The sequence below is a fragment of the Mustela putorius genome, unplaced genomic scaffold (assembly GCF_011764305.1).
Source record: "Mustela putorius furo isolate JIRA1106 unplaced genomic scaffold, ASM1176430v1.1 tig00000151_pilon_pilon_pilon, whole genome shotgun sequence".
Classification (NCBI taxonomy): domain Eukaryota; kingdom Metazoa; phylum Chordata; class Mammalia; order Carnivora; family Mustelidae; genus Mustela; species Mustela putorius.
In genome coordinates this window covers 11,603,180-11,624,229 of record NW_025421296.1, presented here as the reverse complement: position 1 = coordinate 11,624,229, position 21,050 = coordinate 11,603,180, and the positions used below count along the sequence as shown (strand labels likewise).

At 39.8% G+C, this 21,050-nt stretch overlaps 1 protein-coding gene and 1 long non-coding RNA gene across 3 annotated transcripts in view; one reads left to right on the top strand and one right to left on the bottom strand.

The window, feature by feature from the left end:
• Nucleotides 1–21,050, top strand: part of XKR4 (XK related 4) — a 423,643-nt gene that overhangs the window by 6,063 nt on the left and 396,530 nt on the right. The window lies entirely within an intron of this gene.
• Nucleotides 185–7,424, bottom strand: LOC106007438. Its single transcript, XR_001182184.2, has 3 exons — nt 7,280–7,424; nt 2,717–2,804; nt 185–2,055 (listed from the first exon to the last, which is right to left on the bottom strand). It is a non-coding gene; the product is annotated as an uncharacterized LOC106007438 (long non-coding RNA).

Genomic DNA, 21,050 nt, shown 5'->3' with positions numbered 1-21,050 from the left:
GGAGAGGCTTAACCCACTGAGCCACCCAGGCACCCCTAGATTTTATCCTGAAAGCATAGAGGAATCCTTGGAAGAGTCTAAGAGCCATCTCTATAAGAAGAGATACTCAGTGAATATTTGGATAAAACGATGGGACAAAGTTGAATTTCAGAAGACATGTCATCATTTATTAAAATTTGTTTTTTTTAAAGTTTAGATAGAATTGGGGTATATAAAGAGGCCCAACAAAGGTCCAACAAGGGAGTGGGGAGTGATTTTTCTGAAAAACAGATTGGTTGAAATATTTCATTGATTTACACTAAAGTAAAACAATTCATTTTCTGCTACTTTTTGAAGAGATTTTCCTTAAATATCATGGTCTTCAGCTTATTGAAATGTAGGTTTCTTGGTTCTTAGAAACTTGTCTTTCTCTTTTGTTAACATTTCTCAATTTTCAGAGGACTTCCATGTCTTTCTTATTTGATCCTCTTTGAGGATATTTGAGGTAGATCTTCCATTTTGCAAATGTGGAAATTGAGACTGAGACTGGTAAGTGTTTTTCTCTTCAGGCCATAGGGTTCTGTACCGATTCTAAGCTAGAGTTCAGTATTGATGTGGGAGAAAAAAAAAACAACATGAGAGGTGGTTGAGATTGAGGATCATGAGGTAGAAAGGAAGGCTGAGAAGTTCAATGCTGTCTTGTAAGTACTGAAGGTCTGTAAGGAGAAGGAAGCCTTGGACTTTTGTGTAGGGCCTCTGGGACAAGATGCAGGGGAGTTACAGGAGAGATTTTAAATCAATGTAAGGACACGTTTTTTAACTAGTCAAAGGCACCCAAAGATCAACAATAATTCTTTAGAAGCAGTGAGTTCCCCACTGTTGGAATAGTTTCCAAAACTATAGGCAGAGTTGCAGGAAAAAAAAAAAAATTAAGTATCACGCAGAAGGTTGAACTAGAAGATCATCTTCTGGCCTTGAGATTTTATGACAGTTTCCATCATTATGTGCTGCTCCAAACATAGTGGACTAACCTTTGCTTTTCATGGATGAAAGAAGTAGGAGTTTGCTTGAAATGCTGCCGTTATGTTACTTTGAAATCTATTCATAGGTTTATGGACCTGGTGTTTTGCTGGAGCATCACAAATCTATGTAACCTCCTTGAGTGCTGAGCTTGGTATTTAAATCTCTGAGTTACCTAACAGATATAAATCCACACAAAAGTAGGCAATCTTCTGTGCACTTACTGGGGATTCTATATGAGTTGGAATAATTTATGCATAAATCTGTGTGGTCGATATACCTATTTCAGTATCTTTGTAATAACTAGTGCAAAAGTTATATTTTTTCCATTCACTTGAACTATATCCTGTTTACTTCACAAGGGTGAAAAAAAAATGTAATGCTTCTTATATTCTGATGGAACTGCAGACTTCCTTCATGGAGCAGTTAAAAGTAATATCTATACAAATGGATGCTGTTATTTTTGAACAGTATCCATAAATCCCTGGGTCAGTAGCTTTGAAGGTGTTTGCTCACTCACTTACAAAAAACGTCTTAATGTTTGAATATTCCAAGTACACAACTTGCTATTAAACATGTTCTGTACTTTACATTTCAGATGAAATTGCCTACCTGTGATATTAAATAGCACCAATCACTGAGTAACAGATAAACAAAATGAATCCCCTTTATATGGACTCACTGGCTAATCCAGTGTCTTGCTTTAGAATTTGAATGGTGCACTAACTAGGTCTATGGAAGCAAGATTTAGGGATTAGGCCTGGATTTAATTGGATTTATATTCTTATGCATTATCATATATATATATATATATGATGCAGTGTGCTACTAGTCATGAGAAAGTGCTTATCAGATGTAATTTTATACAGTAGTTTTAATGTGTTGGTGGATATCAGGGAAAAAGAAATTCTCTTGAATGACATTGCCTAATTCTGACCACCACCGAGTGACTTCCTTCTAGCTATATGCTGGTGTCGCTGGTAGTTGATGGCATGGCCAGTCAGGAGGCAAGACCACAGGCAAGTCCTTGTAAAGTTCCTCTAGTAGTTGTGAAAGCTACATGAAATAAGAAGAGATACTCAGTGAATATTTGCTGACCCGGGAATGAAGCCCAGGCATTATTCTCTCTTCTTTTGAGAAAGGGCTGAACGTGTTGCTTGTTTGTTTGCTTCTTGAGTTTCCAAGGGTGCAGTGAATCATAAAGGGTGTTGTTACCTAGAAAAGATATACCCATGGCCCCAGCGCTCACTCTCTCTCTCTCTCTTTTGGATCTCTATTTATAATTTAAATATATATTTATGTATGGGATGATTTTTGTATTTCTGGTACTTCTATTTGTCTATGCACGGAAAGTTTGTAGCATCTGCTGTTACTACTAACACTCCCATCAATACCATAATTCTTAACACCATGAAACAGTAATTACCTGCCTTGTATACATACAGAGCTAATATAGATTACTAATTGCAAAAGAAACTAAAGAAGGGTTAAAATGGAAATAAGTCAGTCCAGAAATTTTCTAGATGCAATAATCTGAATGATAATAGTAGATCTCTTCCAATTCTAAAATGATGGGTCAAAATTAGACCATCAGTGATGGTTCTTCTTTACAAAGGCAGCTGTCCTTTGGGGACGTGGAGTATGTGAGAAGTTAGAAGAGATGACTTGGCTGTTTGGTAGCTCAGAGCCCAGGCACATCACCCAAGAGCTCTCTTACCTGTGGAAGCAAGGTGACATGGCACAGATCCTGGGTTCTGGCAAAGTTTACATATACTTTTGGTTTCCTTCTTCTGAGTCTTCATTTTCTATGGGTGGTCAAAAGTAACATTCAAGGTTCTTTCCAGGTCCCAAATGCTGATTTCGCTTTTCTTACAGTTCTTTCTATTTGACCAGTCCCCAGAGTACGTGCATCAACCACAGAGTCTGTACATGTTCTTCCAAGACCATCATTATAGCATTTCTCTGGTTACCTAAGTCAAAGGGTGTCTATGAGGGACTTTCCAGAGTTGATAACATTAGTGTCTAACCTCTAGGAACTGATATGATTTCATACAAGAAGAGAGAATCTTAAGCTTATTTGCGTAATGTAACTTATTTTGTGTCATTTCTGAATTTTAGTTATAATCAAATAACACTATATTCACAAAAACCCATATCTAAGTATTTGAAGCTGATGTGGAAAATGTTTCCATATCACTTATGCTAAGATATCTACCATGTAGACCTAGGAAGCCAAAATTACCATTTCTATTTCAGGTAGTGAGGTATGCACCACTGGGGTGCTATGATTAGCAAATAAGAACAGTGCTGCATGACCTTAAAAAGAGTTATCCATAATGCCAATGAGAAGGGTGTTGTCAGAGCTAGGTTTGCTTTAAAATTAAAAGCCTGTCCTGGGTTACATTGTCACTGATTTAGTATGCTAGAAATTGAATTTAAGCTCTATACAGAGACTATCTCCAGGCCTGTACTCATTAAGGAATAGGGATCTGTTACTCTCTGCTAGAACAAGAGAACAGCACATTAACCTTTGCTGGATAGGAATTGTCTGGATCTCTAGGATGTTAGACATCTGTCATGAAGCTGAACAATTTTCAACCCCATGACGAATTTCAGATATTTAATTTTTAAAAAAAATTTAAGCATCTATTTTAAAGTGATCTGAAGTGTGTCAAACTATTTTTTCATCTTCATGATTCATAAGTAGGCTGTTTGAATCAGTTCTACTTCTTTTGTTTAATTTATGCACATGCCCTGTTTTCCTGTCAGGGAAATCCTTTTATATAAACAGAGCAGTGGGCAGTGTGTGGGGTGGGTGAGGATTAGTCAAACAGAAAATCATGCATATATAGAAAAAGTAAGATCTACAGTGACTACGAGTCTTAGAAGACTTGGGTTGATTTTGACTTGTCTTCCCATCAAGTACACTATATTTAAGAAGGACAAAGTCACCTTTCTGAACAATCTGAGAGATTTCATCCATGTTTAAAGCTGTTAGACTTCTTTCTGAAGCTTAGATAATAGTCATGAATAAAGATATGGGGATTCTTTACTTTTCAGTTCTCTTTTCGGTAGCAGAGAGTCAATAATCAAAACAAAGGTAGCCCTTGTATCAGGAATCAAAGCAAAATTGTCCATTACATTCATCTTTGGTTTATGGCCCAGTCACTGTATCAGTGTAACAGTAACAATGAAGAAGAAATGATCCTTTAGCAAAGCAGGGGAAAGGATTTGTAAAGATTTCTTTGTTTTGGTAGATTTGCAGCTCATTAATTAATTTCCTGCTTTACAAAAGTAAAATTGTTAACAATTACTTTTTTTAAATGTAGGTCAATTCCTGAAGACTCTCCAAAGAGATTTGCAGTACTTGGATCTGTTATTTTAATATAAATTAGGAAGTATGTCCCGTAGGGTTTCATATTTCCAGGGGATGTGCTATTAAGAGTAGTAGTCCCAGATGTCCTATATGAATTTTGTTGATTTGGTGATGGTTGGGTTTGAAACATTGAGATCTACACAGGAGCAGGTAATGTGACAGTTTTCTAAGAAGGGCATAAATATTATCGGTGTTCATACTTTTGAAAAGTAGTCAGTAGTTAAGGTCACTTAAGGACATAATGTCTACCTACTTTAAGATAAGGTTGAAATCATGGGGCACCTGGGTGGCTCACTTGGTTGAGCATCCCACCGTTGGTTTCAGCTCAGTTCATGATCTCAGGGTCATGCAATTGTACCCCATGTCTGGTTCTGCACTGGGTGCATGGAGACTGCTCTAGATTCTCTCTCTCCCTCTGCTCCCTTCCCCCAATAACTAACTAACTAACTAACTAACTAAATAAATAAATAAAAGTTGGACTCAAATTAATGAGGAAGGAAACCTGAAGTTTCTCTCAAGGGAGGGTGAACAAATACCCTGGAAACTATCACTGAGTTCCATTCTTTGATCTGCTCATAGAAGATGAAGGTATTGTAAATAAGGCTTGCACTCATTAGCTCGAGGGAGAAAAATCTGGCCATGAGAGAAGGGGCATGAGAGAAATGAAAAAAACTGTAGAATTTTTTTTTCCAAAATCAGAGGGTAAAATTTCAATTCTTATTAGTATGAATGGGAAAATTGTACTGACACCCACTATAAAACTCATCACAGCAAAGCTGAAAGCGAGCCTTCACTAGCCAGGCCAAGATTTCATTAGATTAATTGGTTCTAGGAACAAAGGGGAAAAACTTCAGTTGTGAAAATTCTTAGGTTTAGCTCAATTTGATATTGAGAGGACCAGTGGGGTCTGTAGTTTGGAGGTGTTTGACTTGAGAGTCCTGTGTTAGTACACAGATCAAAAGTCAGTGGCCATCACAAATATAGCATAATAGAAACCTGGGAATCCAAGGGAGGGCCAGGAACAAACTTGCTAATAGTAAAGGTAAGTGAGAATCTGAAATCAAGGGCATTATGAAAGCAAAGTGTAACACTATGCTTCATGATATAAAACTGAAGGGAAATTTGCTTTTTTATATTCTCATTATACAATTTCTGCCTGATCAGCTATTAAGAGTAAGGCCTCAGCCTGGAGGTCTGCTTCTGATTCCAAGGAGTGGAGAGCAAAGTGCAGGGATCACAGGTAGGTTCTTACTCAATGGCTGTTGATATGTGCAAATTTAACAGTCCACTGACTAAATCATGACTGGGTCACTGTAATCAGTTGCTGAGAATAGAATGACAAAAATAAGCGACCTTTTAATCATGGATCCCACAAACATCTGCTTCAAGTTATTGTAAGGAGCATATATGAAAAAGAACATGCTCTCAAAAGGTTTATTGTCGAGGAAAGGAGGCATGTCACGTTCATACCTCCAAATCTGTCTGTGATGTTAAGAGTGGAGCCATTGGCTTACAACTCAAAGTGTAGGATCTGAAGCCTGCAGCGTCCTCACCTCTCAGAAGTGTCTCAGAAATGCAGAATCTCAGGCTCACCGTGACCTAGTGAATCATTACCTATGGTTGAACAAGATCCTCTGGGGATTAGTATGCACGCTGATGTTTGAGAAGCAGAGGGAGAGCAATCCCTCTTAACTGAAATGGTCAGGGAAAGTTACTCAGCTGAATATTAATGGAAACTAAGGTTGGTATAGATGTTTTCACTAGCTTTCTCACTCCAGTCAGCACTCCCACTATGAAAGCAAGGGCTGGTGCTTAGAAATGGTAACAGTGGGATCTCCTTATAGGCAATGCTATAAGCAAAGATATGAAATCTTCCATTGACAAAGAAAGTGAAAAGTTTTAATAAAATCTTTATTAAAAATCCATTACTTTACAGTTATGCTGTTCACAACTGATCTCTAGGAAATTAGTTCAGGACATTAGTCACCCACCTCTTATGGTTTTATTTATTTATTTATTAAGATTTATGTATTTATTTGAGAGAGAGAGAGAGAGAGCATGCACACATAGGGCCAGGGGCAGAGGGAGAGAATCTTCCAGTAGACTCCCTACTGAGCACAGAGCCCAGCAGGGGCCTGGATCTTACAACCCCTGAGATCATGACCTGAGCAGAAACCAAGAGTTGGATGCTTAACTGGCTGAGCCACCCAGGTGCCCCTCGGTGTTTTATAGGTACTCAGGCCTATGACATTCAGTACTTGGAATGGAGTGGACAGGGTGTGATGAGAGAGGGAGACAGACACTAAGGAAAGTACTGGATTCAGAGTACGCAGACAGAGGAGAGAGAAAAGGGAGAGGGATGCAGGGCGGTGATTCTGGCCAAGACGTCATGATTGCTGACTTTACTCAGAGACATGCAGCTGGGCTGCTGGTGGTGTTCCTTCCTATTCATAAGCTTCTGAAAAAGCAGCATCCCTCAGGGTGAGCAAAAGACATCATTCTCACTAGCTGTTGAAATGGTTGAGAGGGAAGTCAGGTTCTGTGCATCTTTCACCCCAGCTTTTAGTCTGATAGATCAAGCAGCCTCTGTAGCTGCAAGGGGAAGGAGGACTCAAGGGAAGACTAGAAGGAACTGGAACTAGGCTTCCAAGACTGAAAGCCTAGGCCCTGGCCAGGAATTCCCAGGGTGTTTTTATAAAATGATATGGAAAGATTTCTGATGACCAACCCATTCCATACAGTTCAGCTCCTCCCAATGACCCTAAGACCCATAGGGCAGGCTACATCTTGGGAAGATTTCATGCTTTATTATTTGCCATCCTAAGTGAGAAGTAGAATAGTCAACATTGTGACAAAATATGTCAGTGTCTGGGTTGTAGAATAAGAAGGTAATGAGAATGTTACCTTATCAAATGTATATTCATGTAAAGGTGTTACCAGTTTCCTGAGGTCATGTTCAACAAAGTAGAAAAAGGATGGCCTTCCCAGAAATGCTCCTTTTCAAAGTAATAGTATTCTAATTTCCCTTTTGTACAACAGCTGGTGTTGCTATGCTGTCACTTATGTTGCTAGGGCTCCTTCCCCCATCTATGTGCTAGAATGTGATTGTTTCCATCAGTGTTCTTAAGTGTTTCCATGGAGAGTTACTAAGTTAATTTTTCTAGGTCTGCACTACCAGTAGATGTGGTCACCCTGCAGGGCTCTAGACCCTCATGGCTGGCTTTTCAAAATGGTAGCTATGAGCTGCACATATCTGTTGAACATTTGAAATGTGGCTACTCCCCATGGATGTGCGTCATAAGTGTCAAATACCCTGGGGATTTTGAGGACTTAGTGTGGAAAAGAAAAGGGGGGGTGATAAACATCTCACTAATATTATCTGTTCTGATTATATGTTTGAGCTGATAACATTTTGGATATATTGGGTTAAATAAAATATATTGTTAAAATTAATTTCACCTGTTACTTTTTATACTTTATAAATGTGACCACCAGAAAATTAAAATTACATACACAGCTTGAACTTTATTTCTCTTGGGCAGAACTGCTTTAGGTAATATGCAGAACTTAGTTCTCAAGAAGTAAGAACAAAATCCTAAGTGAAATGTCTCAAAATACTAAGAAAAAAATTTACCAGAAGTTACCAGAGAAAGAGCAGTGGGTTATTTCACTGCAGAAGCAGGTTGACTTAATGGATTTTACAAATAAGATTACCTGCTGGTAAAAACTGACTCTTTGGGAGATAAAACCCCTAATGTGAATAAAGCCCATTGTCTTCCCTGCTTTCTGCTTTGCTTAAGGCCTAGTGACATGCTGTGCCTATTTGGTGGTTTAATAAATAGTATTTGATCATGACAATAAGGACTAAATCTTTGTTAAGTGCTGTTGCAGCCTGCCAAATACATTGGCTCATATTAAACCATTCAATCTTCTCTTCAGTCTATCAAGGTAGTTATTACTATTGTTCTTATTTGAGGGTGAACTCCCTGGGTTTCAGAGGAGGTAGGAGACTGGCCCAAGTGTACACAGCTGCTAATTAGCAAGCATCTGCACTCACAATCATGACTTCAGTTACCACGTCTTGTGCTTTTCCCACACTAGCTTACTATTTGATTAATCCAAGAGAACCAGTGGGAGGAGTATTTCCTGCCCTCTCATACTGGCAACTGCTGAAACTTGCAACGGGCTCAGTTTTACCATGTCATCCATGGAAATTAGTTAGGACCAGTTTTGAGATTTTGCTCTGGCTACCAAGAAAGAGACATCTCCAAGGAGAGAAGCCCCACTTGATTCTTAATTTCTCAACTATAAAATGGTGGGTGGGAGTTACATTAGATAATTTCTGAATATTTCTGATAATTTCCCTTTCTACTCTGTGAAACCTGGTACCTACGTGTAGCTTATCAACTCTTTTTTATACATCTTATTGAATACTCATATGGGGACTAATATTCTTGCTTTATTGACCAGGGCTAGGTTTCTGATAAACTATTCCAAATTGATTGATATTTCACACGAAAGTTCAAAAACAGAGACTATGGATCAATTTTATCCATAATGAGTCACTTTCATTTGATAACCTACTAGTAAAATACATGTTCTTTCCATTGGGAAATGCATGACACTAATGAATACTGAGTAGGCTCCAGCCTCATGTGAATAGTGTGTAATTAACCTGTATTTATATCCTCATTTTGCACGCAGTCATGCTTTGCATATACCAGCATTCTCTTCCACATATGTTCATGAATTATGAATTCAGCTACAAGCATGCAAGGCAGAGCCCCTCTGTCAGTCACATCTCTTTCTCTGAGACCAGCGAGATTTACGTTTATGTGACATGACTTCAAATTCAACTCCTAAGACCTATCTCAGAGGACAAACTCTATAAAAGTCTAGCATATGCAAGTGCTAGAAAATTCATTCCCTAATTCATGCAATTCAGAATCTTCAGAATCAGACAGAACTAGTTTTTATAAAGGCAATTCCAGATGTTTATTTATAAAAAACAAAAAATAATTCCCCTCTGCCAATTTAAAAGATGTTCCCCATCCCCTGCAAGTAGATATGATTTGCTTTGGAAGGGCTTGGTCCTTTTAATAGTTTTTTTGGCAGGGGGGAGCTTTTGGTGTATGTGTGGCATTCAGTGAAAAACACGCAGTGCTGTCTTTCCTTTTAGTTCAATGGTATCTTTGCAAAATGTAGTTTTTCCAGAGAGACTGACAATTTCCAAATATTTTTTGATGTTCCTGACATTAATTGGATTCTGACTTACTGGATTTTTTGTCTGAGGTAATATGTTCTAAGAAACATATATATCTCTATCATGGTTAGGGTTTTTCTATGTTTACATCTGATCATGTAATTATGTAGGTTAGGAGCTGCTGGGAAGAGCAGAAATAATTTAATAAAGCTCAGATGGTTGGGAGTAAAAGCCTTCATAAAAATTGAATAAGAATGCCCAAATAACATTTTTTGAGTAAGACCTAAGAGAGTTCCAAGAAGAACGAAAAGAAGGGACAAAGATATTTCATGGTGTGTTCTGTAAAGCATAGAAATGGGAGGTGTGAGGGAAAGACTATCAACAGATGAGTTTCCAGTTTCTGGCCAAACTAACCAGGACCTCCTTGCTTTCCTGAGGAATTTGGCCTTAATTTTACTGGGGAGTGGAAGCTCAGGAACACAGTCAGGGATGCATTTTCAAATGGTTACCAAATGGTTACCTTTTATAAAATAGCATAAATATTGGAAATACTGGAGAAGGAGATATCCTGTACTCTTCAGAGGCAGGGAAAAGATATGAATGAGGGTATACTTGAAACATATTTGGAACTTGAAAATACTGTGTAATGAGGGAATGCAATGAAAGCCCTTAAGTGGGCTTGGACAGTTCTCACTGAAGATTCTGATAGTACTGGTAAGAACTCCATTTAATGAGCTATTGGAAAAGGCATAAACATAAACTGAGTTGGGAGCATGTTAAATAAAGATGCTCTGTAAATGCAGACTGGGCAATTAAAAAAGATTTACCAGAGAAAAGCTAAATACAGTATAGTGGATAATTAATGGGCCTTTGACAACTCAGTAATAAGTACCCTGAACTTTTAAAATAGCACATTAACATCTGTGCATGTTGGAAGGAGGGTTTGTATTTACAATCAACACCAGTTAGCTGGGAAATTTCCCCACAGAAGTTAATTAGGGATTCCCAGTAAAGGAGCCTGCTGGTTAACCTCCTGAGCCAAAGGTGACCCACCGCTATTCATTCATAGCTTTCTTATTGAGCCTAAAAAGGAGATTGGTTATAAATTCCCCTCTCCTTTCCCTCAGCTCCCTTGGCTCTAGACACTATTTTAGCTTTTAGCAGGTTTTACCTTCCTTAGTTTAGGAAATGAACTTCTGCTTTCTTTGTAGGTAGGGGAATTCCAACCCAAAAAAAGCCTCTGTAAGTGAGGGAGCATCCCCTGAATGGACTGGGTCATTCATTGTTCATTAGGGTACAGTGAACACTCCACCTTTGGTACTTAGCTCAGTGACGATTCCTCGAAGGAAGGTACTATTGAGACCCAACCGACTTCTTTTATTTCAGTATATCTTCACTTAACACATCTAAGCAAGTTTTTAACTTTTACTTTTTAGTTAATAAACTTTTTTTTTCCAAGCAGTTTTGGGTTTATAAATACAATTGAATGGAAAGTACAGAGTTCTTGGGTCTTTCCCCTCACTTCCATTTTTTAAAACACTGACATATATTTATATGGTACCTTGGAGAGAATTTGTATACAATACAATACATTGTCATTAGCTAAGGTCTATACTTTACATTAGAGTTTACCTTTTATCTAGTAAATTCTATAGGTTTCGACAAATGTATACTGGCATCTGTCTGCCATTACAGTATGATACAGAATCATTTCACTGTCCTAAAACCCCCTGTGCTCCACCTGTTCATCCCTCCCTGCACGCAGCCCCTGGTAACCACTGATCTTTTTACTCTATCCGTGGCTCTGCCTTTTCCAGAGTGTCCTGTCCTGTCTTTGGAATCATGTAGTACATTCCCTTTTCAGACTGGCTTCTTTCACTTACAATATACATTTAGGGTTCTTCCTTATGTTTCTGTGACTTGATGGTTTCTTTCTTCCCAGCAGTGAGTAATACTGGAGTGTGTGGATGTACCACAATTATTTATTGACCTACTAAAGGACGTCTTGGTTGCTTCTGAGTTTTGACAATTATGAATAAAGCTGCTAGAGACATTTGTGTGTGGGTTTTTGTGTAGATGTGCTTTCACCTCATTTGGGTAAATACCAAGAAGCACAATTGCTGGGTGTCATGGGAAGATTGTGTTTCATTTTATAAGAAACTGCCAAACCATTTTCTAAGTGGTTGTATCATTTTACATTCCCACACTTAACAACTTTTGAGTACCTACCATGTGCCAGATGCCTCTCATTTGAGGGTACAAAGTGAGTGAGCCAGGACACAGAATGTTATTCTAGAAAGAGTTAAGATACCATGCACTTGTCCAGGTTATAGATAAACCAGAATGTTGGAGTGGTTTCCTGATTAGGATCTCTGCTTTATAGTATGTACCACATAATAATTCTTAAATGAGAAATAGGTAATATAATAAACATTTAAATTATAGTAAAATACTACAATTAATCCAATGATGCACTTAAGTAATTTTATAAAATTATTCTGACCAGACATTGAGATATTGGGTTCTGGTACCAACTTTGGTTTCACAGGGATGAGAGAAAAACTGTTAGAACAACACTAGTGTTTTTTGTTGTTGTTTTTTTTTTTTTTTTTTTTTTTTAATGTACCCTTAGGATTAGTGATTTTCGTGAATTTAAAAACTTGTTCAGTAATTATTTCTTGAAAACTCTAACTATGAGGTAAATGCTTTCTGTTTTTCAGAAAAAAAAATGCAGAGCACATGTCACACACACACACACACACACACACACCCCTTCTGATATATTTGGGAGCTCCACTGAAGACTTAAAAAAATTACCCTTGGGTCAGAGCAGCTGATTCACTTACCTTTGCTCAGTTTGCCTTTTGCCTTCAGTGGACTTGAATGGAAATTGTACACAAATAAATGGTGGTAAATTGTTTTCTCTACCTTTTAAAAGTCCTTGTCAGGATCTTTATTTGAGTAGTGACAGTATTGGCTAAGATTGAGTGGAATTATTTTTGTAATTCTTTTTTATAATTTTACTTACTTCTTTTTAATTTTTGTAATTCTTTAAACCAGATAATGAATTGAAATTTTTGTTCTCTTCTATTCAACTGAAGGCACAAATAAGATCAACATGTTAATCCTTGTTAGCCTAAATTATATAATCAGATAATTTTCTTTTTCCCTCTGTACTATGTAAAAACAACCTAGATGTCAGTGTCAAATGTCTATGCATTATGCCTAAATATGGGTTCTTAAATTTGTCTCCATATCTCCACCTTTTTGAATTTTAAAATTATATGCAAATTTTGTGAAACTGAAAATCTTATATGGTATGTAAAGACAGTTCTAGGAAGACTATCTGGCTAAAAAGGACACTAAAACTTTATTAAGCTCATTAAATAGCATCAGTCAGTCTGTCTGTTGAGATCTCTAAGCTTTGAAAAGAATTGAGATGTTTGCTCCTCTGTCTGGAGTATAAATGTAAGCCTGTAGATTAGAATGGGATAATTTGTGCATGGGCACTTATTTATTATTTGTTTGTTTGTTTATTTTGCAATTAACAGAGAAATGCTGAAAAATCACTTTTTCCTGTGCTTGAAAGGAAGAACAAAGTTTTAATCTGATTTAGACATGAAAGCCCTGAAATCTACCAAATGAGGAATAAGGAGAGAATACAACAACAACAGAAAAAGAAGTGAGTTTCACAGGAACTCTAGTCTAAATGCCGTGACTTGCAGCAAAGTGCTGTCTCTCTTTTTCTCTGTATAAGAAATAATTAAACCTGCAGTCCTCCGAGGCTTTTCCTGTAGTCACATGGGGGCCTCCCAGGGAAGTGAGAGCAAGATGAACTGGAAGAATGGCAGAGGCCGGGAGGCACAGGTTGTGGATCAGGTGTTTGTAAAACTCACTTGGGCCCAGTATTTATATACTGGCTTGTGCTTCAGTGATCTCTCTGGCTGTTGGTTTGCAACCCTCTGGAGCTTCCCAGATGAAATTAGGAATTGGTTCCTGGAACATGAGGAGCAGGGAGAGATGGGAAAAAAGAGGCAGACCACGTCAGACAGGTAGGTGGCAGTTTTAGTGAGCAGAGTGAGCTTGAATGTAAGAGGTTTGTCTTGGGGCTGCTGCAAGGTAAGTGGATCCTTGCACCAGTTGCCAGATCTTAAAAGTTTGTATAAAGGCCTTAACCAGGTTGAGTTAAGTATGCTGTGAAGGCTTTCTCAACACTTCATCATTATTTCCGGGCTGTGTCTTTGGAGCAGGCTCTGGGAGCCAGAAAGGCAGGTGGAACCCACATTACAGGGAAAGGGGCGGGGATGGGGAGGTCTCTCCTGGGTCCAGCTCACCGGTCAGTTTGTCGTCATATCTTTTCCATGGCCTTCCCCAACACTTGCTTATTTTGGAAAATAGTTATTACAAGATTGATGCTTGGTTTTATCATCTTCACACTAGTTAGTTTCATTTATACCTTCTGGCCCTTTCTGGAATGCGCACTTTGTGAGAGCAGAAGCTGATTTGTTCTTTGCAGTGTCCCCAGCATATAGTATGGTGCCTGGCACATTGTCATTTAATGTATATTTGTTGATTTGGTGAATAAAATGAAAACCAGCAAATTCTTAGAGGATTTTATTTTTATTCCAATGAAAGACAAGTATACTCCTTATCTCTGTTTGTTCTGTTTTACTTGTGAATTTAATCCATAAATTAAAAAAGTATACAATGCCCAAATAGGCCCTTTTTAGCATGCCTGGTGCCCTCCCTAGTGACTTTTGCAGTTAACTTTTGCAGTCTTGTGTCATGGAATGCAAAAAGCCCATCCCTCCATGTAGCTAGAGCTCTCCTCACAGTGTGACCAAATCTCCACGTAGACGGGTGCTAACCTGGTATGTGTGTGCAGCGGGCCTCCACCTGGGGGTGCGGGGGAGCCATGTCTCTGAGGCCCCTTGACTTCTGCCCCCCCTGCCTGGGCCAGCACCCCGTGGCGTGCACTCCCCTGGGCCGGATGTCCTGGTTCTGGCTGGACAGCTGGAGGCCCTGCCGGCTCTGGCCTTCCCTCCCTCTCCTTCTGTGGTGCAGTCCGCATGCTGTGTGTCTGCTAGGCTTTCCTTCACCCCCACGTCTCAGGTGACTGGGTCAGACTTGGAGCTTCCTGCTGGCGTTTCTTGCTTCATGGGTCGTAGCTACAGAGCTTCAGCCCTGTAAAAGCACTCCTGAGCACTAGTGGCTCTTGGCACCCTGAAGGCGAGTCTGGGAGCCTGCAGCACAGGGGGCTGCATACACCCCATGCGCCCTGTGCATTCCCGATGGCCCTGAGGCCAGAAATGGGGTTCAGTAGCCTCCACCAGGCCAGTGGATGGAAGGATGGGATTTCTGCAGAGTCAGGACTGATTTTGACCCAAGTGCAGGCACCAGGACCTGAGAGCTTCTGGGCTGTAAAGACACTGCATGGTTAAGTTTGCCTGTGGGTACTCATTGAGAACATCTGAGGAATGGCTGCCCATTGAGAAAACTTCATGTCCTCCATCTCCGACTCAAGTTGAGTCTGGCCCTTAAAAAAACTGAAACTGGGGTCCCGCTGATTATGCTGCCCCTTTCCAGAAAACAGCCTCAGAAACTTGTCTCTGCATAATAGGTTCCTGCAGTGTGTGTCCCACAGGGTAGATCTCCTGGAGCTTCCTAGTGACAGCCATGGTTTAGGACCCCAGGTGGTCCCATTCTTAATTTGTCTTGTGGAATGGGAGTGAGCAAGAGATACAACTTGCACTATTTCCTTAGACCCTAGCTTACATTTTACACTTAACAATTCTGATGGAACAAAAACAAATGGCAAGGGTAATCACAGTATCACATCATTTTTGCCTGCTTGCCTGTCACTGTAAAGCCCATTTATTTATACCAATCCTTTGGAGTCTATTTGTTTTTGCCACTCTCTAGAAAACCAGATGAATTCATGTGTTTTATTTGTCCTCCATCCTTCTCTTCTTCTCCCTCCCCAGTAATATCACCCTAACTTGGAGATGGTTCCCAAATGCTTCTCCTGACTTACTCCTGCCAGCTTGCAAGGCTGGGTCTACTTCCCCACCCTGACCACAAGGCTTTCTCTAAATGTGGTCACTTTTCCAGTACACCTTGGTTATGAACTTGCTGTCACTGCCTGTCCCATCACTGTCCTGCCTCCTTAGCATTTCTTGTGAAGTGAGCACAAGCTACATCCACCTTCCTTTTCTCAGCCTCTTGTTCCTGCAGAGCCTACTGTATCCCTTCCCAAAGCAGGGCAAAAGTTTAACCAAGCAGCCCTCTTCCCGACTTGCTTTATAGTTGGTTCTGAACCCCAAGGAAGCTACTTGACTTAAAGCCCACTGTGTTAATGACATTGACAGTGTAGTAGTTCCACAATATGGTGTCTCCTTGTTCTCATTTGGTTTAGCTTTTGTCTTTTTCAAAACATTCTCACAAACTTTTAGAGCTAAATGTATTTTTAAAGAATTTATTTATTTATTTGAAAAGGAGAATGAGCAAGATAGAGACATGGAGGGGCAGAGAGAGGGGGAGAAGCAGACCCCCCGCTGAGTCCAATGTGGGGAGGGTCCGGATTCCAGGACCCTGAGATCATGACCTGAATGCAAGGCAGATGCTTAGCCAACTAAGCCACCCAGGATAAGTGTATTTCTGTGAAAATTTCTTCTATCACATCAGACTAAGTATTAGAAACATTTTTTTTCAAGATTTTATTTACTTATTTGACACAGAAAGAGATAGTGAGAGAGGGAACACAAGCAGGAGGAGTGGGAGAGGGAGAAGCTCCCACCATGCAGGGACCCCAATGCAGGGCTCAATCCCAGGATCCTGGGATCATGACCTGAGCCCTTCGGGGGGCTCAGATGCTTAATGACTGAACCACCCTGATGCCGCAGTGTTGAAACTCTTTAGAAGAGTTTTCAACATCTGGATAACAGAGAAATTTAACTGTGATTTTACTGTTTTCTTCTCAGAGACATAAATGCTATCCAACTTATTTTCATTATCCTTAATTTTAACTGGAAAGCTACACTGAAGTTTCTAAACATAATACAAGGTCACCATCATTTTCTTCAATAATAATTAATCTATCCATGCTTGAAATATTGTAGTCAAGAATTCATTAGAAGTGCTTACTAAGGTCCTACCCAACGTTAGGCAACCATTCATGGCAGCACCTAGCCTCTCTGCTAATCCCATGAAGATTCTTTTCACTCATCAATTATAAGTCTTAGCATGAAGCCATTTTCTTGAAAAATGTTGATGGGAGAAATAAACACACTCAATGTCATCCAATAAAGAAATCCAATTTAACAGGTGTTTTTCAGATGGCTACAGATTGTGTGTGAAAACTATAAGATCTACTATTTGCCTACCAATAGTAACTTGCTGGTTTTCATTTCTTTACAAGTATATTGGTAGATACCCAATAATGTAAAATATCCTTCTACACACACACACACACACACACACACACACACACAGGCCAAACCTGTCAAACTCCATATGACACACTGGATAAATACCTTTGCACCACTTATTACATTTTACTGACAGAGGGGTGTATCTCCTAATATCAAAATTCTCATCAATCAATAGGAAGAAATAAGCCTCACCACTTAAAACTGGAAAAAGAACATGTGTAGATGGTTCACAGAAAAGAAATGTTTTTAGCACACAAAAAAATGAACACTTACAATGAGAGAAATTCATCTTTATTTGCAAGCTCTGGATGCATTTGGTCAATATATAAAATCCGCCCTTTGTCTCTTGAAAGCAAGTACAGGGCTTTGTATTTGGCACAGGTTGCACAACCATGAAGGAGAACTTGAGGTTGAGGGTCTTTTTATCCCTTTGTTTAGGCAGCAGATATCATAGATTGGATCACCAAGCACCCTTCCCAGCTCCCTTCTTACTGTGTCTTATGTGATGGAAACTGGAAAGCTTAAAAAAAAAAAAAATAAAAGAAGGAAGGAAAGAAGGAGGGAGAAAAGGAGGGAGGAAGACAAATTTTTCCGATCTTTCACGAGACTAGAAAACCCAGGTTCTGGCAAAAAGTTGCATTCATGGTAATTTGGAATGTTGAAGTGAGCAACTCAAGGTGCAGGCTGTGTGCTGGGAAGTGTATTGTCCTTCTGGGGAAACTGTGATAGATAGGAGTGTCCTGTTTCTTCAGCCCTTGATGCTGAGCAGCAGGTGGTAGCCACAAGGAGCTGCTGGAAGAAAGGTCTCAGGATGTGGTAAGGCACTCTCCAGCTGCATTGCTCCTGGCCACAGAACATCCAGGCTTGGTTCCCTTCATCACCCCAGTAATTCTTGCAGTGATCTAATACCTTGTAATAAATCCTTCTCTACTTAAACCATCTGGCAGAGTTTCAACAGATGCATTTCAAAGGTAAAATGGTGTTTTCCTAATTCGAGACTGGAGGTGGAAGATGGAGGGAGAAATAGGTACATAAATTAACCTACCAATCAAAACCAAGAGAAATTCTATGATAAGTTTCCATTCGATTTTCAGTTCTAGCTACTTCGCTGCTGAAAAACACTGTAAATTAAAGCTTCATTGACTTTTGGTTCTCCCCATTGAAATCTCATAAAATGTTATTTTTGTAGACATTTTCTTATTCATTTTGTCAAATAACATATATCAATCAAGTGCTTCGCCAAATTAACCACAATTATAGAATTCAGGCATACTTTGATTTATGCAATTTATTTTTTTCCTTAACATGTATAAACCCAAGTGATAACTTGCTATTTTCAAAAAATCTTAACAGGAATCCTGTTTTAAAAAAAAGAGAGAGAGAGAGAATTCAGAGATGAACATGACATGGTTTCTCAACTGCAGGAAAATTTCATCCAGTTGGATAAACTGATTAACAAAGCAGTCTAAACCATGCCTCAAGAGAAGTCCTACAATCAGTATGTTGTAGGCAGTGCTGTGAGAACACAGAGGAATGCAAGAAACTGGTTGACAAACTCATTGGGATTTTTCTACTTTTGAAACCATTCTATAACAAGGCAGCTAGAAAAGTGTTCCCCTGGCCCTTCCCGGGTGCCAGGCCCTGGCCTGTGGATGCCAGAAGGGCCTCAGGGAGTGGTAACTGAAGACACCCCCAGGCTGCTGAGGTCTCTGTGACTTTGCTCCAGCCAAGACCATCCTTCACTCATCTCTGAAAGATGGAGTCAAGTCTGTCTTAGAGGCAAGCATGCGCAGACTGCATAAAGTTACTTCATTTTAAGAAAGCATCATGCTCATGGTGACCAAGTTAAGAACGATCATGGTTGAGCTTATCTTGGATGACTGTATATACTTTTGGCTCATTTAAAACTTACTAAATTGAATAAAAAAAAAAAGAAAGAAAGAAAGAAAAGAAAAGAAAAAGAAAAAAGCTTGTGGTGTGGCCCTGGAGGTTTTCTCTGGCTGACAATCAAACTGAACGTGCAACAGTTTCTCCATGTCCACACTTTATGTTTGACCTGTGCCACAAGGAGACCCCCAATTTCTCTCTTTTGGGAGAGATCTTACAGGAAAAAAATCTCTCCAAAAAAATGAAGGGCACAGGTAACCAAAGTGAAAAAGGTGCCAAATGTTACTCATGCAGCAGTACCTTTATTCAGGATCCTGAAACATGGGTTCTTGGGTGCAAGAGGGGATTGAGAACTGGAATTTAGGAAACGTTTGTTTCTAAGATCATCTCATCCATAGTGATAGGTCCTGAAGCCTTCATCGGCAACACCATGGAATGACCTGGAGGCTTCTACAAACACTCTAGTATTCCAGCTGAACTCAGGAGATTTTTAAAGAGTAAAATATTGACTTCATGGCCAAAAAAAGAAAAAGAAAAAAGAAAGAAAAGAAAAGAAATAGGCTTTTCCCACAAAATCCTGAGAAGAGATGAATATCTACTGAGTTTTGAAAGTGGAGAGAAAACTCAGAAATTTTTTTTTTCTTTGCAGTTACAAGGCTGGTTACCCACATTATATTCCAAGAGCCTATATTCTAAGTCAGGAAAAGAATTTTCCAAGATAAAGGAGTGATGCCCTCCAGGGACTTCTCCCCTCTGGGCAAATTCCAATAAAAGAAATCTTGTATTAATCTTGTATTATCTCAAACACCATTGTAAGTCTGGTGCCAGGAGGCAAAACTGCTGTGTTCTCAGAGCAGTACCTTCTTTTGAAGTGACACCCCCCTCCCCATTAAAAGATTTCAGTCTTCACTAACTACTTAGTTTGACCTTAATTATGTGGATATTTACTTGTTACTTTCCTACAAAGTGTTTCTTGGATTTAGCAATGAGGTAATTGATCACTGGCGACTGAGTGAGGGCAGTTCTCCTGAAGCATGGTGGGTTTCTGTGGATGCAGGACTGAATCAGCGGGGTAGAGGAGGGGAGGGCAGAGGAGAGGGTGGACAAGTGGAAACAAGATGGCCGTGAGGCCTGGAAAGAGGGGCTGCACAGGAATATGGGTCCTGGAATGGAGAAACTTTTTTCCCTTTCTGTTTTTCTTTTCTGTTCTTTCCTTGTCTTTTTTGTTGTCTTGTTGATGTTACATTTAAAATAGGAGAGTCAGCCTGAAACCTGTTTGAATATGGTTGAGAAGGCTCTGTCAAAAGAGGACAGGACAGGGAGGGGGCAGGGCGGAAGAGGAGAGGAAAAGTGAAATGGTCCAGGACTGCCACACCTTGTGACCTTGAGGGACATTTACCTGGATGGAATTTGAAGAAGTCATCTGGAAAGTCAGGCAGTTGCGATCAGTGGCATAGGAGATAATGGTTGCGGTCAATGGCATTGGAGGTAGTGCAGAGGAGATGTACTGCGATCTTTCCCACACTGTACTGAGTGACACTACTCAGCTGAACTTAGGGTCATGAGGGTGAAGGAGGCCCATGAGCCCACTGACATGGCGCAGCGCCCTCTCCTCAGGCTGAATTACCTTCAGTGGCAGGAATGGGAGTGGACCGCCTAAATCAGGGGTCCCCCACATTTTCTCTAATGGTCACTCAGGAGCCTCTTGACCATGTCTATGCACACTGCTCTAGCTTTGCCCTGGACCCTGTTTCTAGACTCCAGTTCCACAGTATGGATAACCAGATGACTAGACCCTGAATCATCTGTGAGAGAGTTCACAAAACTTATGCCATGTGTGTGCTCCCTTGGCAAAGGGAAGTTGGAGTTAGTCCCTGCCAGAGTGGATCTGTAGTTGACTTTGCACTGCCGCTGGTGAGACTCAGGGCCTCCGAACCCAAGTTCAGTACCCACTTGCTAGTTAGAAATGCAGACCTTTGGACCACACCTTAAATTTAATGGATTAGAATCAGAATTTGTTTGTTAACAAGATCCCCAGGTAATTTGTGTGTGTATTAAACTTGAGAAGTCCTGCCTGAGAGGTCCTCAAAAAAATAAGCAAACAAAAAAACTGGAAGGTTTTAATTTCCTCTACTTCAGATCATTTTTCTGAGAT